Genomic DNA, 12,389 nt, shown 5'->3' with positions numbered 1-12,389 from the left:
ACCTGCTGGCTATGTATCACCCTGAAATACTGAGGTCCCTCTTCCGTCTCCATTCTCGTACTGTAGGGCAGAGAAGCCACCTCTTTTGGAAACCGTACTCTCAGGAATCTCGTTCCATCCTCAATGCGGGTGCCCGGGTAGAATCTCCTTTTGATCTGTGAGATAGGAGTCACAACCCATCCCTCCAGCTTCTTTAAAATATCATCATCCTCCAGGTAAGCAGGCAGATGCATGAAAGATACAGCAAAATCCTTATTGTTCAACTTTTTAATTTCACAAGTCTTTCCTTTAATCATCAATCCTTCTTCCAGTTTCTCAATATCTTCTTCCTTTTCCAATGTAATTTCATATTGTTTCATCATTTTTGGTCTTACCGCTAGTATGCTAGTCACTTCAATCTTGTCTTTCAATGCTTCTATAATGTCCTCTGCTCTCCCATCTTTTACCTCCGTCAAATCAATCACTACCGTTGCTTCCTTTGCATAAATCCGTTTGAGTCTCCTTTCCGGGTAATCCTTTTCTCGTTGTCTTTTATCCAGTCCATTTTCAGTTAGCTGCCTTGTTTGTTTTGCCAAATCCATGTCTGTAGCTGTTAATCCGTCCATTTAACAAAAAAAAAACACAAAACTAAAATGATCCCTCCCAAACAGCAAAGCTGTTGGGAGGACAAATAACAAAAATTACACAAAAACTTGAAACAAAATACTTATCTTGAACAAAAACAACGCAAAAAAACAACACAAAAGTTTGGGTGAGCCTTTCTCACCTCCCTATAGCCAACACACTTCCTGTTTCTCACTAGCTCTCTAGCGCCCTCAGGTTGGTATGGCCGTAAGCGAAAGCTGCTGCAAAGAGAGGGCTAATTAAAGATCAGCCACTGTAATCTCCAGTACATTATATAAATAGGGACGAAAACCCAAAAGCTTACACCACCTGGCAATCCCAGGCAGTCTCCCATCCAAGTAGTAACCAGAACCAAACATGCTAAGATTCAGACATCGGGCATTGACTCTTTTTTTTTTTTTTTGCACGATTATTATATAATGAGTGAAGAAATTCCAAAAAGTAAAAAATTTTGAAAAATTTCCAAAAAGCTTTCAGCACCTGGTTTTCCCAAGCGGTTTCCCATCCAAGTACTAACCAGGCATAGCCAGGTATGGCCGTAAGTGAAGGCTGCTGCAGAGAGAGGGCTATTTAAAGATCAGCCACTCTAATCTCCAGTTCAATATATAAGTAGGGAAGAAAACCCAAAAGCTTACAGCACCTGGTATTATTCCCAGGCAGTCTCCCATCCAAGTAGTAACCAGAACCAAACATGCTAAGATTCAGAGATCGGGCATTGACTCTTTTTTTTTTTTTTTTTGCACGATTATTATATAATTAGTGAAAAAATTCCAAAAAGTAAAAAATTGTGAAACATTTCCAAAAAGCTTTCAGCACCTGGTATTCCCAGGCGGTCTCCCATCCAAGTACTAACCAAGCCCAAACCTGCTTAGCTTCCGAGATCAGACGAGATCAGGCATAGCCAGGTTGGTATGGCCGTAAGCGAAAGCTGCTGCAAAGAGAGGGCTATTTAAAGATCAGACACTCTAATCTCCAGTTCATTATATAAGTTCGGAATAAAACCCAAAAGCTTACAGCACCTGGTATTCCCAGGCGGTCTCCCATCCAAGTACTAACCAGGCCCAAACCTGCTTAGCTTCCGAGACCAGACGAGATCGGGCATAGCCAGGTTGGTATGGCCGTAAGCGAAAGCTGCTGCAAAGAGAGGGCTAATTAAAGATCAGCCACTGTAATCTCCAGTACATTATATAAATAGGGACGAAAACCCAAAAGCTTACAGCACCTGGCAATCCCAGGCGGTCTCCCATCCAAGTAGTAACCAGAACCAAACATGCTAAGATTCAGACATCGGGCATTGACTCTTTTTTTTTTTTTCAAGATTATTATATAATTAGTGAAAAAATTCCAAAAAGTAAAAAATTGTGAAACATTTCCAAAAAGCTTTCAGCACCTGGTATTCCCAGGCGGTTTCCCATCCAAGTACTAACCAGGCATAGCCAGGTATGGCCGTAAGCGAAGGCTGCTGCAGAGAGAGGGCTATTTAAAGATCAGCCACTCTAATCTCCAGTTCAATATATAAGTAGGGAAGAAAATCCAAAAGCTTACAGCACCTGGTATTATTCCCAGGCAGTCTCCCATCCAAGTAGTAACCAGAACCAAACATGCTAAGATTCAGAGATCTGGCATTGACTCTTTTTTTTTTTTTTTCAAGATTATTACATAACTAATGAAAATTTTCCAAAAAGCTTACAGCACCTGGTATTCCCAGGCAGTCTCCCATCCAAGTACTAACCAAGCCCAAACCTGCTTAGCTTCCGAGATCAGACGAGATCAGGCATAGCCAGGTTGGTATGGCCGTAAGCGAAAGCTGCTGCAAAGAGAGGGCTATTTAAAGATCAGACACTCTAATCTCCAGTTCATTATATAAGTTCGGATTAAAACCCAAAAGCTTACAGCACCTGGTATTCCCAGGCGGTCTCCCATCCAAGTACTAACCAGGCCCAAACCTGCTTAGCTTCCGAGACCAGACGAGATCGGGCATAGCCAGGTTGGTAAGGCCGTAAGCGAAAGCTGCTGCAAAGAGAGGGCTAATTAAAGATCAGCCACTGTAATCTCCAGTACATTATATAAATAGGGACGAAAACCCAAAAGCTTACAGCACCTGGCAATCCCAGGCAGTCTCCCATCCAAGTAGTAACCAGAACCAAACATGCTAAGATTCAGAGATCGGGCATTGACTCTTTTTTTTTTTCACGATTATTATATAATTAGTGAAAAAATTCCAAAAAGTAAAAAATTGTGAAACATTTCCAAAAAGCTTTCAGCACCTGGTATTCCCAGGCGGTCTCCCATCCAAGTACTAACCAAGCCCAAACCTACTTAGCTTCCGAGATCAGACGAGATCAGGCATAGCCAGGTTGGTATGGCCGTAAGCGAAAGCTGCTGCAAAGAGAGGGCTATTTAAAGATCAGACACTCTAATCTCCAGTTCATTATATAAGTTCGGAATAAAACCCAAAAGCTTACAGCACCTGGTATTCCCAGGCGGTCTCCCATCCAAGTACTAACCAGGCCCAAACCTGCTTAGCTTCCGAGACCAGACGAGATCGGGCATAGCCAGGTTGGTATGGCCGTAAGCGAAAGCTGCTGCAAAGAGAGGGCTAATTAAAGATCAGCCACTGTAATCTCCAGTACATTATATAAATAGGGACGAAAACCCAAAAGCTTACAGCACCTGGCAATCCCAGGCGGTCTTCCATCCAAGTAGTAACCAGAACCAAACATGCTAAGATTCAGACATCGGGCATTGACTCTTTTTTTTTTTTGCACGATTATTATATAATGAGTGAAGAAATTCCAAAAAGTAAAAAAATTTGAAAAAATTCCAAAAAGCTTTCAGCACCTGGTATTCCCAAGCGGTTTCCCATCCAAGTACTAACCAGGCATAGCCAGGTATGGCCGTAAGCGAAGGCTGCTGCAGAGAGAGGGCTATTTAAAGATCAGCCACTCTAATCTCCAGTTCAATATATAAGTAGGGAAGAAAACCCAAAAGCTTACAGCACCTGGTATTATTCCCAGGCAGTCTCCCATCCAAGTAGTAACCAGAACCAAACATGCTAAGATTCAGAGATCGGGCATTGACTCTTTTTTTTTTGCACGATTATTATATAATTAGTGAAAAAATTCCAAAAAGTAAAAAATTGTGAAACATTTCCAAAAAGCTTTCAGCACCTGGTATTCCCAGGCGGTCTCCCATCCAAGTACTAACCAAGCCCAAACCTGCTTAGCTTCCGAGATCAGACGAGATCAGGCATAGCCAGGTTGGTATGGCCGTAAGCGAAAGCTGCTGCAAAGAGAGGGCTATTTAAAGATCAGACACTCTAATCTCCAGTTCATTATATAAGTTCGGAATAAAACCCAAAAGCTTACAGCACCTGGTATTCCCAGGCGGTCTCCCATCCAAGTACTAACCAGGCCCAAACCTGCTTAGATTCCGAGACCAGACGAGATCGGGCATAGCCAGGTTGGTATGGCCGTAAGCGAAAGCTGCTGCAGAGAGAGGGCTATTTAAAGATCAGCCACTCTAATCTCCAGTTCAATATATAAGTAGGGAAGAAAACCCAAAAGCTTACAGCACCTGGTATTATTCTCAGGCAGTCTCCCATCCAAGTAGTAACCAGAACCAAACATGCTAAGATTCAGAGATCGGGCATTGACTTTTTTTTTTTTTTTTTGCACGATTGTTATATAATTAGTGAAAAAATTCCAAAAAGTAAAAAATTGTGAAAAATTTCCAAAAAGCTTTCAGCACCTGGTATTCCCAGGCGGTTTCCCATCCAAGTACTAACCAGGCATAGCCAGGTATGGCCGCAAGCGAAGGTTGCTGCAGAGAGAGGGCTATTTAAAGATCAGCCACTCTAATCTCCAGTTCAATATATAAGTAGGGAAATTCGGAATAAAACCCAAAAGCTTACAGCACCTGGTATTCCCAGGCGGTCTCCCATCCAAGTACTAACCAGGCCCAAACCTGCTTAGCTTCCGAGATCAGACGAGATCGGGCATAGCTTTTCTTTTTTTTTTTTTTCTTTTTTTTATTTAGTTCACAGAAGAATACATTACGTCTCTCCTAAATACAGAGTTTCACATTCCAATTAAAAACAACAACAAAAAAAAAATAAAAAAATAAAAAATAAAATAAAATATACATTCATATTTGTAAATATTTTTCTTCTACATTATTCCATTTCTGGCATTTGCTATTTTACACTTTTTTTCCTACAGATACATTTATATCATGTTTCAAAAGAATGTTCTGTACCTGAGAAGAAAACATTTTCATAAACATCTCTGTTTTTCCCTCCAGTCTCCAATATTTACACAATGTAAACATGTAATCTTCCACCATATGCTTATACAATGTCCAAACATCTATACAAACAGACCTGTGTTTAACTATATTTCTTCTTCTCCATATAGCATTTTTTGCCAAAATAATTAACAAATTGATCATAATTTTATTCTTACACTTTTCCTCCTTTTCAAACATAAATGTTTTTTGCCAATCTTGATCTTCTTTTCTTTCCCCTAGGTCATTCACTATTTCTTTTAAAACTTTAAAAAAAGATCCTAATTTCTCACACAGTAAAAACAAATGCAACAAACCCTCATCTTGTTTTTTACAAACTTTACATAATGCACTTTGTTCTTTTTTTATAATACACAACCTCATTTCCGACCATATTACATTATGCCTTATAAAATAATCAAGACACTCCAAATTTGTGCTCACCAGTACTCCCCTCATATTTTTCCATATTTCTTCCTCTTTCAAGCCATTGAAGTTTCTTAACCACATATCATTTGAATTTGGTTTTTTAAAAATCTCTTCCCTTAAAACCTGATAAAACATTTTCACATTCCCTAAACTAAACCCTATTCTTTTATTTTGATTAACAAAATAAACTTCAGTCTTTCCTTCCTCTTTTTCTTCCTTTTGTATTTCATTTATCCACGCTTTTGGTATTGCACTTTTCATTTCTTTATATTGCTTCTTTACATTGTTTATGTCATACTCTTCTTTGGCTTCTTCCAACTCATCAATAATTACTTGGACTGGTAAAAAACCCTCTCTTATCTCATACATAATATCTCTTAATCTTGCAATCCCAACCTCCCACCATTTTTTAAAAAATAATTCTTTCCCACTTTTCACAATATGCTTATTAAAAAACAATGGTTGGTTTAAAATCTCTTTCCTTCCTCCAGGTATAAAATCAACCTTTGAGATAAAAAAACCCCAAGCTTTTAAAACTTCTTTATAAAAATCTGGTATTCTTTCAAACATCCATGTTTTCATTTTCATACATAAAACACTGTCCCCTAGTTTCACGTTACCACATTTGTCCAAATAATATTTCATTGTATCTTTCCATTCTCCTTTTTCTTGATCATCTATATACTTTTTCACAACTTTAATTCTCATACTTTTCTTTTTTAATTCTACATCAGCTAATCCCATTCCTCCTTTATCAGCCTGTCCTATCAGAGTGTTATAAGCAACTCTTGGGGGTTTCTTCTCCCAAATAAAATCTAAAACACATCTTTTTATTCTTACTTGCACCCATCTTGGCATTGCGCTCACCATTAAAATATACCACATTTTGGATAACATTAAAGCATTAACCACTAAAATTTTCCCTTTCAAACTTAAAAATCTTCCCCTCCAAAAAATTAATCTCCTTTCCATTTCCCCCAACAACTTTTCAAACATTCTTTCTCTTGCCCCTTTCTCGTCTTTTCCTAAAGTCACACCCAAAATTTTTGTTTCCTTCTCCTCCTCAAAATTAAAAACTCCTCCTAAATTTGGTACCTTTCCAAACTTCATGTACACAGTTTTTAACTCTTGCACCTGTACCTTTACCATACCTCTCTACATTTCTCATTACTTCCTTCATACTTTCTAAGTCTTTTAAAATCAGTGTTGTGTCGTCTGCATATTGGAATATCTTTTTCTCTTCTTTACCTTCTTCTATTTTAATACCTTGAATGCTTTTATCTTTCTTAATCATTAAACCTAAAGGTTCTGCTACCAAAGTATATATCTGTGCAGAGAGTGGACATCCTTGCCTTATTGACCTTGTTATTCTAAAAGGTTCCGTTAAGAAACCATTACACGTCACTCTTGTCATTACGTTATTATATAAAATTTTTATCCATTCGTTAAAATTTTAAATTTTAAATTTTTTCGCAAATAAAAAATCATGTTCTACCCTATCAAAAGCCTTTTCAAAATCTAAATTTACAACATATCCATCCTTCTGTGTTTCATTTAAATAGCTTATTATGTCTCTTACACTACTCGTTATATCAGCAATATCTCTCCCTCTTACACCATATGCCTGATTAGTCACTATAATTTTGGGTAAAATATTTTTCATTCTGTTTGCAAGAATTTTAGATAGTATTTTTAAATCTGTGTTTAACATTGTTATTGGCCTAAAATTACTCAAATTATTTTTACTTCCTTTCCTTTTATAAATTAATTTCATCAACCCTATACTCATCCTCTGATCCAATTCTCTTTTATTAAAAATCTCTTTATATACTTCCTTTAAAATCCCACTTATCTTCTCTTCAAAAACTTTATAAAATTCATTTACTATCCCATCTGTCCCCGGGCTTTTGTTTCCTTTTAAACTATTGATAGCTTGTACAATTTCCTCTTCACTAATTTCTTTATCACATTCCTCTTTATCTTCTCTACTTACTTTAGCTGTAACACTCTCTAATAACTGATTTTTCTCTTTTTCGTCGATTCTTTTTGTTTCAAAAAGCCCCTCATAATAGTCTTTCACCTCTATTAAAATTCCACTTATATCTTTCACTATTTCTCCTTTTTTATTTTGTAATTCTTTTATTAACTTTGCCTTGCCTCTACTTTTTTCCAAATTAAAGAAAAATGTTGTACATTTTTCTCCTGCAATTGTGTTTTTTGCCTTACTCCTTATAATTGCTCCTTTACACTTTTCTTCCTCAATTTTCCGCAACTCTTCCTCCAAAAGTATTATCTGTTTTATGTTTACTTCACTTTAAATTGACTCTTCTCTGAGTTTTTTCCTTATTTCCAGCTCCTTTGCTTTTTTAACTTTCTGTACCATTTTGCTATAGTTTATAGAATATTTTTTTATTTCATACTTTACATTTTGCCACCATAAGCGTTTATCTTCAAAGTACATTCCGTCCTCTTTCTCTTTATCTAATATTTCCTCAATTCCTATTCTATAACTTTCACTTGTCAAAATTTCTGAATTTAGTATCCACACTCCAGGCCCTTTTTTTTCTTTACTAAAATCAATATTCCATAACAGCATTTTGTGATCACTCAAGCTGGTATCCTTATAACAAATGTCCCCCAAAAAATATTCCATATCCCTTTCACTTAAAATAAAATCGATTCTTGTCTGACACATAAAATTCCCAACCAGTTGTCTTCGGGAAAAGTCTCTTTTCCTTTCATGGTTTTCCCTCCAAACATCTATCAAATTTCTCTCCTCCATCATTTCTTTTAACTCTTTCCTTCCCACATCTGTTCTAAAAACCATCCCATCTGCCATGTCCATCTTACTAAAAACAGTATTAAAATCCCCAACTAAAATGACATTTTTATATTGGGCTATTTAAAGATCAGACACTCTAATCTCCAGTTCAATATATAAGTAGGGAAGAAAACCCAAAAGCTTACAGCACCTGGTATTATTCTCAGGCAGTCTCCCATCCAAGTAGTAACCAGAACCAAACATTCTAAGATTCAGAGATCGGGTATTGACTCTTTTTTTTTTTTTTTTTCAAGATTATTACATAACTAATGAAAATTTTCCAAAAAGCTTACAGCACCTGGTATTCCCAGGCGGTCTCCCATCCAAGTACTAACCAAGCCCAAACCTGCTTAGCTTCCAAAATCAGACGAGATCGGGCATAGCCAGGTTGGTATGGCCGTAAGCGAAAGCTGCTGCAAAGAGAGGGCTATTTAAAGATCAGACACTCTAATCTCCAGTTCATTATATAAGTTCGAAATAAAACCCAAAAGCTTACAGCACCTGGTATTCCCAGGCGGTCTCCCATCCAAGTACTAACCAGGCCCAAACCTGCTTAGCTTCCGAGATCAGACGAGATCGGGCATAGCCAGGTTGGTACGGCCGTAAGCGAAAGCTGCTGCAAAGAGAGGGCTAATTAAAGAAACGCCACTGTAATCTCCAGTACATTATATAAGTAGGGACGAAAACCCAAAAGCTTACAGCACCTGGCAATCCCAGGCGGTCTCCCATCCAAGTAGTAATCAGAACCAAACATGCTAAGATTCAGACATCGGGCATTGACTCTTTTTTTTTTTTTTGCACGATTATTATATAATTTGTGAAAAAATTCCAAAAAGTAAAAAATTTTGAAAAATTTCCAAAAAGCTTTCAGCACCTGGTATTCTCAGGCGGTTTCCCATCCAAGTACTAACCAGGCATAGCCAGGTATGGCCGTAAGTGAAGGCTGCTGCAGAGAGAGGGCTAATTAAAGATCAGACACTCTAATCTCCAGTTCAATATATAAGTAGGGAAGAAAACCCAAAAGCTTACAGCACCTGGTATTATTCCCAGGCAGTCTCCCATAAAAGTAGTAACCAGAACCAAACATGCTAAGATTCAGAGATCGGGCATTGACTCTTTTTTTTTTTTTTTTTTTTTTGCACGATTATTATATAATTAGTGAAAAAATTCCAAAAAGTAAAAAATTGTGAAAAATTTCCAAAAAGCTTTCAGCACCTGGTATTCCCAGGCGGTTCCCCATCCAAGTACTAACCAGGCATAGCCAGGTATGGCCGTAAGCGAAAGCTGCTGCAAAGAGAGGGCTAATTAAAGAAACGCCACTGTAATCTCCAGTACATTATATAAGTAGGGACGAAAACCCAAAAGCTTACAGCACCTAGCAATCCCAGGCGGTCTCCCATCCAAGTAGTAACCAGAACCAAACATGCTAAGATTCAGACATCGGGCATTGACTCTTTTTTTTTTTTTTGCACGATTATTATATAATTTGTGAAAAAGTTCCAAAAAGTAAAAAATTTTGAAAAATTTCCAAAAAGCTTTCAGCACCTGGTATTCTCAGGCGGTTTCCCATCCAAGTACTAACCAGGCATAGCCAGGTATGGCCGTAAGCGAAGGCTGCTGCAGAGAGAGGGCTATTTAAAGATCAGACACTCTAATCTCCAGTTCAATATATAAGTAGGGAAGAAAACCCAAAAGCTTATAGCACCTGGTATTATTCCCAGGCAGTCTCCCATCCAAGTAGTAACCAGAACCAAACATGCTAAGATTCAGAGATCGGGCATTGACTCTTTTTTTTTTTTGCACGATTATTATATAATTAGTGAAAAAATTCCAAAAAGTAAAAAATTTTGATAAATTTCCAAAAAGCTTTCAGCACCTGGTATTCCCAGGCGGTTTCCCATCCAAGTACTAACCAGGCATAGCCAGGTATGGCCGTAAGCGAAGGCTGCTGCAGAGAGAGGGCTATTTAAAGATCAGCCACTCTAATCTCCAGTTCAATATATAAGTAGGGAAGAAAACCCAAAAGCTTACAGCACCTGGTATTATTCTCAGGAAGTCTCCCATCCAAGTAGTAACCAGAACCAAACATTCTAAGATTCAGAGATCGGGAATTGACTCTTTTTTTTTTCAATATTATTACATAACTAATGAAAATTTTCCAAAAAGCTTACAGCACCTGGTATTCCCAGGCGGTCTCCCATCCAAGTACTAACCAAGCCCAAACCTGTTTAGCTTCCGAGATCAGACGAGATCGGGCATAGCCAGGTTGGTATGGTCATAAGCGAAAGCTGCTGCAAAGAGAGGGCTATTTAAAGATCAGACACTCTAATCTCCAGTTCATTATATAAGTTCGGAATAAAACCCAAAAGCTTACAGCACCTGGTATTCCCAGGCGGTCTCCCATCCAAGTACTAACCAGGCCCAAACCTGCTTAGCTTCCGAGATCAGACGAGATCGGGCATAGCCAGGTTGGTACGGCCGTAAGCGAAAGCTGCTGCAAAGAGAGGGCTAATTAAAGATCAGCCACTGTATTCTCCAGCACATTATATAAGTAGGGACGAAAACCCAAAAGCTTACAGCACCTGGCAATCCCAGGCGGTCTCCCATCCAAGTAGTAACCAGAACCAAACATGCTAAGATTCAGACATCGGGCATTGACTCTTTTTTTTTTTTTTTGCACGATTATTATATAATTAGTGAAACAATTCCAAAAAGTAAAATATTTTGAAAAATTTCCAAAAAGCTTTAAGCACCTGGTATTCCCAGGCGGTTTCCCATCCAAGTACTAACCAGGCATAGCCAGGTATGGCCGTAAGCGAAGGCTGCTGCAGAGAGAGGGCTATTTAAAGATCAGCCACTCTAATCTCCAGTTCAATATATAAGTAGAGAAGAAAACCCAAAAGCTTACAGCACCTGGTATTATTCCCATGCAGTCTACCATCCAAGTAGTAACCAGAACCAAACATGCTAAGATTCAGACATCGGGCATTGACTCTTTTTTTTTTTTTGCACGATTATTATATAATTAGTGAAAAAATTCCAAAAAGTAAAAAATTTTGAAAAATTTCCAAAAAGCTTTCAGCACCTGATATTCCCAGGCGGTCTCCCATCCAAGTACTAACCAGGCCCAAACCTGCTTAGCTTCCAAGATCAGACGAGATCGGGCATAGCCAGGTTGGTATGGCCGTAAGCGAAAGCTACTGCAAAGAGAGGGCTATTTAAAGATCAGCCACTCTAATCTCCAGTTCAATACATAAATAGGGAAGAAAACCCAAAAGCTTACAGCACCTGGTATTATTCCCAGGCAGTCTCCCATCCAAGTAGTAACCAGAACCAAACATGCTAAGATTCAGAGATCGGGCATTGACTCTTTTTTTTTTTTTTTTGCACGATTATTATATAATTAGTGAAAAAATTCCAAAAAGTAAAAAATCGTGAAAAATTTCCAAAAAGCTTTCAGCACCTGGTATTCCCAGGCGGTTTCCCATCCAAGTACTAATCAGGCATAGCCAGGTATGGCCGTAAGCGAAGGCTGCTGCAGAGAGAGGGCTATTTAAAGATCAGCCACTCTAATCTCCAGTTCATTATATAAGTAGGGAAGAAAACCCAAAAGCTTACAGCACCTGGTATTATTCTCAGGCAGTCTCCCATCCAAGTAGTAACCAGAACCAAACATTCTAAGATTCAGAGATCGGGCATTGACTCTTTTTTTTTTTCAAGATTATTACATAACTAATGAAAATTTTCCAAAAAGCTTACAGCACCTGGTATTCCCAGGCGGTCTCCCATCCAAGTACTAACCAAGCCCAAACCTGCTTAGCTTCCGAGATCAGATGAGATCGGGCATAGCCAGGTTGGTATGGCCGTAAGCGAAAGCTGCTGCAAAGAGAGGGCTATTTAAAGATCAGACACTCTAATCTCCAGTTCATTATATAAGTTCGGAAGAAAACCCACAAGCTTACAGCACCTGGTATTCCCAGGTGGTCTCCCATCCAAGTACTAACCAGGCCCAAACCTGCTTAGCTTCCGAGATCAGACGAGATCGGGCATAGCCTTTTTTTTTTTTTTTTTTATTAAAAAATTTCAATCAATAAGATACAATAGATTAAACACAATCAATAGAAAATACAGAACATTGTCTTTACATATCTCTACATTACACATATTTCCTTTACATAGATAATTTAAAAATCACCTTCACTTCCTGGCAGCTTCCACATTAAATCATTTA

At 38.2% G+C, this 12,389-nt stretch overlaps 14 non-coding genes across 14 annotated transcripts; all 14 read right to left on the bottom strand.

Moving 5' to 3' along the window:
* Positions 1 to 1,428: 1,428 nt before the first annotated feature.
* LOC132138661 (5S ribosomal RNA) lies at positions 1,429 to 1,547 on the bottom strand. Its single transcript, XR_009432945.1, has one exon. It is a non-coding gene; the product is annotated as a 5S ribosomal RNA (ribosomal RNA).
* An 84-nt stretch (positions 1,548 to 1,631) lies between these two features.
* Positions 1,632 to 1,750, bottom strand: LOC132137832 (5S ribosomal RNA). The gene has a single exon (XR_009432151.1). It is a non-coding gene; the product is annotated as a 5S ribosomal RNA (ribosomal RNA).
* A 557-nt stretch (positions 1,751 to 2,307) lies between these two features.
* Positions 2,308 to 2,426, bottom strand: LOC132138592 (5S ribosomal RNA). The gene has a single exon (XR_009432878.1). It is a non-coding gene; the product is annotated as a 5S ribosomal RNA (ribosomal RNA).
* Positions 2,427 to 2,510: 84 nt separating this feature from the next.
* On the bottom strand, positions 2,511 to 2,629 carry LOC132138383 (5S ribosomal RNA). The gene has a single exon (XR_009432677.1). It is a non-coding gene; the product is annotated as a 5S ribosomal RNA (ribosomal RNA).
* A 250-nt stretch (positions 2,630 to 2,879) lies between these two features.
* On the bottom strand, positions 2,880 to 2,998 carry LOC132138858 (5S ribosomal RNA). The gene has a single exon (XR_009433136.1). It is a non-coding gene; the product is annotated as a 5S ribosomal RNA (ribosomal RNA).
* Positions 2,999 to 3,082: 84 nt separating this feature from the next.
* Positions 3,083 to 3,201, bottom strand: LOC132137829 (5S ribosomal RNA). Its single transcript, XR_009432149.1, has one exon. It is a non-coding gene; the product is annotated as a 5S ribosomal RNA (ribosomal RNA).
* A 581-nt stretch (positions 3,202 to 3,782) lies between these two features.
* LOC132138660 (5S ribosomal RNA) lies at positions 3,783 to 3,901 on the bottom strand. The gene has a single exon (XR_009432944.1). It is a non-coding gene; the product is annotated as a 5S ribosomal RNA (ribosomal RNA).
* An 84-nt stretch (positions 3,902 to 3,985) lies between these two features.
* LOC132138346 (5S ribosomal RNA) lies at positions 3,986 to 4,104 on the bottom strand. The gene has a single exon (XR_009432643.1). It is a non-coding gene; the product is annotated as a 5S ribosomal RNA (ribosomal RNA).
* A 4,340-nt stretch (positions 4,105 to 8,444) lies between these two features.
* Positions 8,445 to 8,563, bottom strand: LOC132138657 (5S ribosomal RNA). Its single transcript, XR_009432941.1, has one exon. It is a non-coding gene; the product is annotated as a 5S ribosomal RNA (ribosomal RNA).
* Positions 8,564 to 8,647: 84 nt separating this feature from the next.
* LOC132137843 (5S ribosomal RNA) lies at positions 8,648 to 8,766 on the bottom strand. The gene has a single exon (XR_009432162.1). It is a non-coding gene; the product is annotated as a 5S ribosomal RNA (ribosomal RNA).
* Positions 8,767 to 10,322: 1,556 nt separating this feature from the next.
* On the bottom strand, positions 10,323 to 10,441 carry LOC132138635 (5S ribosomal RNA). The gene has a single exon (XR_009432921.1). It is a non-coding gene; the product is annotated as a 5S ribosomal RNA (ribosomal RNA).
* Positions 10,442 to 10,525: 84 nt separating this feature from the next.
* On the bottom strand, positions 10,526 to 10,644 carry LOC132137841 (5S ribosomal RNA). The gene has a single exon (XR_009432160.1). It is a non-coding gene; the product is annotated as a 5S ribosomal RNA (ribosomal RNA).
* A 587-nt stretch (positions 10,645 to 11,231) lies between these two features.
* On the bottom strand, positions 11,232 to 11,350 carry LOC132138674 (5S ribosomal RNA). Its single transcript, XR_009432958.1, has one exon. It is a non-coding gene; the product is annotated as a 5S ribosomal RNA (ribosomal RNA).
* A 560-nt stretch (positions 11,351 to 11,910) lies between these two features.
* LOC132137691 (5S ribosomal RNA) lies at positions 11,911 to 12,029 on the bottom strand. Its single transcript, XR_009432018.1, has one exon. It is a non-coding gene; the product is annotated as a 5S ribosomal RNA (ribosomal RNA).
* Positions 12,030 to 12,389: the final 360 nt, after the last annotated feature.

Source organism: Carassius carassius, unplaced genomic scaffold (assembly GCF_963082965.1).
Source record: "Carassius carassius unplaced genomic scaffold, fCarCar2.1 SCAFFOLD_57, whole genome shotgun sequence".
In the NCBI taxonomy this organism is placed as follows: domain Eukaryota; kingdom Metazoa; phylum Chordata; class Actinopteri; order Cypriniformes; family Cyprinidae; genus Carassius; species Carassius carassius.
The sequence above is the reverse complement of the archived record's forward strand: the minus strand, read 5'-3'. Positions and strand labels throughout refer to the sequence as shown.